A 4,519-nucleotide genomic window follows, 5' to 3' on the forward strand; every position below is an offset into this window, starting at 1 on the left:
GATATCTAACAGCCTAAAGCAAATTGTTGAGAATCAAAAGGAAATTGTGGAGGGACAGAAGGAAATTGTTTCTGCCCTTAAAGAATTTAAATGAAATAAAAAAATGCCCGCATTTCTGGAGTTTTGTCGTCTTTGGGTATTCTACATTTTAACATGTGTATATGCAATTGCAGTGGTTGGTAAGTCACAGTCTAAACAATATGACTACACCTCTGGGGACCACTGTTACTCCGAGATCCCCTGCTGATTTTGCCTGGTTTGTATTCTCCCAGTTACCATGAGCTGCCACGTGGAGGCACAGCAGGAGTCTTGATGATTGATAGGCACTGTTATTACTATGTAAATACAAGGTATTAAAGATGCTTGCCTAAATGTGGCAGAAATATTCCTGATTTAAATATTACTGCCATGCCATCTACTTCAAACTAATCACCTTCTGCTGTAATATGTTGCTCCCAGTCCTCTGCTGACACTTTAGAGTGTTCCGTTAACTGTTATTTAGGCCTATCCAGCACCATCTGTACTCTACATCTCCTTCATGGTGTTGACGTGGCGAGTCTTCAACTTCAAATTTAGCTTGGGGAATAGAATAACAATACAAGTTCTACAATGATACAAACAATGAACCCTTTCAATATGTATGGAACCCAGTGCTTCAGGGAATTTAGTTCTCACAATCTTAAAAGTATATGGCTTGTTTGGCATGTTTGGCAATGTCTGCAGTGCAGTCATTACATGATAACACATCCTTTGCATTTAGGGCTCAAAAATATTCTACATGAACCATTATACCAGCACATTCTTAATTTCTATTCAGAGACCCACACAATGCTCCACCAGCAACTATCACTAACATGCAAAGGAGGATAGGAAGCTGTAACTAAGCCACAGCACCTCAACATGTGCCTAATTAACAAATGTTAATTCATTCATCTATTGCCCATGTCAGTATTTTAGTGTAACCTACTAGAATAGCTTCACAATGAATACAATACTCAGCTCGCATTTTACTACTGTTAGTACAGTTTTCACAGGCCTCAAGCCCCCAAGATTAGTACATAATTTATAACAGTACAGCTGACGGAGTCACACATTTTTTGTAATGAAATTGAAGGTGAAGATTTACACCTTTTGGGGGGAGATCCAGATGGTGTTGGAGATGCTACGACATTGGGAATTGGGTCGGAAGCATTGAGAAGGTAACAGGCCTGTTCTATTTGTAATTACAAGAGATGTGCCATCATATCACCCTGTGGTGTGTTTCCCACCAGCTCACAAAAATGAAGGAAAATAATTTAAAGGGGGGATTGCAGATTGAATTTGTGATACCAGAATTTGTTGACAGAAAAAAAAGGTGGAGTTGGTGGAGTTCACATGTTATTGCAAATGGCATCCCTGTAAAGGGCAACCTGCTGGTTGTGGTACTGTGGTGGATGATGGGCGTGATCCATGGCCTCCATGTCTGGTTCATGAATGTCCTCGGGATTCAGGCAGATGTTGTGAAGAACACAGCACGCAGAGACCGCTGAACTTATGTGCTGAATTGACTTCATGTTTAGATACCGGAGACGGCGGAACTTTGTTTTAAGAAGACCGAACGTGTGTTCAGTGATAACACGTGCACTGTTCAGCCTTCTATTGAATCTCCTCTGCCTAGCTGTAAGGTGCCCATTATCCCTGTAAGGGGTTAACAGTTGTGGCAAAAGCGGGTAGGCAGAGTCCCCCAACATATGCATACCCTCTTGTATGAGGGAATATGGATCTGCCTCCAGCGCTTGGGCAACTGCAGAAAGCCTGAAGGCCCTGGCATCATGCCAACTGCCAGGGTGGCCCACACTTATGTGGCAGAATCTCCTGCTACTGTCACAAAAACCAGTCAGGATAACAGAATAGAACTGCTTTCTGTTATAATAGGCCATTGGGTTTTCCACGTGTGGCTTCCTGATGTGGATGTGGCACCCATCCACAGCACACACTGTGTTTGGGAACCCAACCCTGGCAAAGCCCAGCTCAGACCTTTGGAGGGCCTCCCCCACAGGCCAGCTAATGTGATGCCCCATGTGTTGATTGACTAGGGCACAGAAATTGTGCACATGACATCACAAAGTCGATTTATTCATATTAAATCTGTCTGAAACCCCCCTATAGGACTCTTCATTAGCAAGAGTCCACAGACAGGCCAGGACACTGTTGGTAATGGGAATCTTTGTCTGAAGTGGATTCTGGTAAAATGGTCCAAGAGTACCAATAACATCCTGGGTAGTAAACATGACAGAAATAGTCATTAAAAACGTGTTAAAACTTGTATTAGTTCTAGCCTCCACATGACCTACATACCTCCATTTGTGCTTTAGAAAGCCTGAAGTGAGAGCGAAACTCTTCCAGGCTATAAAGAGGGACAACCTCCTCCACATATCCCTGAATTTTTTAAACGATTCTGCAATCAATCAGATTTGGGACACATTGCATGTATTGATGAACTGGAAAAACTGCTCACAATAAACGCACAATACTTTAATGAGTTTGTGTTGTATGTGTATGTCACATGAGAATATATAGCAAATATTGGAAAGAGCCTATAACTGGTAGATCAACTGCCATGAAGGACAGGATTGAATATCAAAGAAGCCTAATGGGTTACAGGTTGTCAGATAATCCCTCCCTGAAGGCCTGCCTTGGATCATTGTTTACAACAAAAAGTTTTGTTGACCATGCTGTTGATATCTGACTGGTTGTCTCACAAATGACTGTAATAAAAATAACTAATATGCTTCACAGATTATGCCTACTGGGTGTACATTTCTGCATGTAATGACGTAATGGCTATGTTTTGAGAGTGCAATGCATTCTGATCAACATCACACATACAACATATATGACATATATGACATATTTGATAATTGATAATGCGCGACACAGCAGGTAAATGTAGCCTACTTATTCAATTTCATGACTGAACAACACCATTTGCGCAGTTGGGTTATCCATAGGCCTACCTTAACAGTGTGTTTTGAAGTAAAAACAAAATAAAGCAGGACTGACTCTAGAGGGTGCTGTTGCCATAGATATAGGGCTGTTGCACTTGATAGGCTACTGCCTAGGCTAGGCCTAGCAAAATAAAATACAGCCACCACCGTCAGGTATCGAACCCGGGTCTCTGAATTGACAGGCACTGACATTACCGCGACTCCACACTCAACTCCATGGAGAGAACATGACAGCCTTACAAGAGGTAGAGTTAGAATCACAGAAATTACGTAGGCCTGTAACATAACATCACAAATAAAGCAGCATGTAAACTGTTTTTATCACCTTCGTTCTTCGAGGTTTTCTTGTTGTTGTAACACGGGTATAAATTCCGGTAACTCCAAAGCTTCTATTTCGTCGGCAACAACGAATGCAAACACCGCAAGATCCGCCATTGTTTACACGAAGTAGACCGTGTCCGACTTGTCTGCAGCCGTTTTATGCTCCACCCCTACAGTCGGCGTAAGTTCACGTTGACGTATGCACCTAAGCCTCAGACAGGCGCAGACATCTCAAACGAGCCTAATAAAGTTGGGAGGAGGAGCTAATTGACATACCTGCCTGATGCACGCAAAACACCTGCGGGTCAGTAGTGATAGATATAAAATATTATCTTGCCTGATACAGTTATGGGCCTTGAGTTTGACAGGTGTGGTTTATAAATGATCACTTATTTAAAATACAGTAGTATTTGCCAATATAAATATTATATATGGTCATTTAAAAAAACAAATTATACTAATAGATTAACAGTTAATAAATAAACATGTTCATATTTTAAAAGTTCATTGGTACAGATTTCATTTAAGATTTAACTAACTGCACTTTATAAGAGAATGTGTTCATTGTTAATAAAGCATTTCAAGCTTTAAGTATGACTTATTGCTTTCTTGATCATGCCTTTACTAAAAACACCAGCACAAAATAAAACATACCCATGCTGCAGGCACAGAATTGAGTTCAGCCTATTGGCACGCCCCTTCAAGATACTGTATTTACGGTTTCTCGTGTGGCCCCTTGAGAAAAATAATTGCCCACCCCTGTGGACAGTCAGTGTCATTCAGTTCTTACAGCCTGGCAAATTGCTCAGCCAAATTTGATTGTATCAATGACCTGTTTGCATTAAAATCACTACATGTTGTAAAATCACTATAGGCTACTGCTGTAATTATTTTACTGTAGGCTACTTAAGGGTTCAGGTTAATGATTACTATATGATTATGGTCCAAAACAACATCAAATGCAGTTCTATTCATCAAGGTACATGAAACTTGTGTTGCTGGCTGGCTGGCTCACCACGCCGCGCATGAAGTGGGCCAGTCTGTCAATGACTCCCGGCCCACTTCCCTCCCCCAGTCCGCCCCTGCTCTCCACTAAACGTAAACTCCAGTAAATGTTAGCTAACATCGTCTTATTCATGTTGCTCAATGTTCCTGGCTGATAAAAAAAAAAAAACGGCTTTATGAAAACCGTATGTCTAAAGTGACTACCT

At 41.3% G+C, this 4,519-nt stretch overlaps 1 pseudogene across 1 annotated transcript; it reads right to left on the reverse strand.

Annotated features, from left to right (window-relative positions):
• Positions 1 to 1,370: 1,370 nt before the first annotated feature.
• Positions 1,371 to 3,179, reverse strand: LOC311501474 (annotated as a pseudogene). The gene is made up of 3 exons: positions 3,126 to 3,179; positions 2,338 to 2,418; positions 1,371 to 2,255 (listed from the first exon to the last, which is right to left on the reverse strand). The product of its transcript is annotated as an uncharacterized misc_RNA (transcript).
• Positions 3,180 to 4,519: the final 1,340 nt, after the last annotated feature.

Source organism: Chelon labrosus (genome assembly GCF_963514085.1).
Source record: "Chelon labrosus genome assembly, chromosome: 16".
NCBI lineage: Eukaryota > Metazoa > Chordata > Actinopteri > Mugiliformes > Mugilidae > Chelon > Chelon labrosus.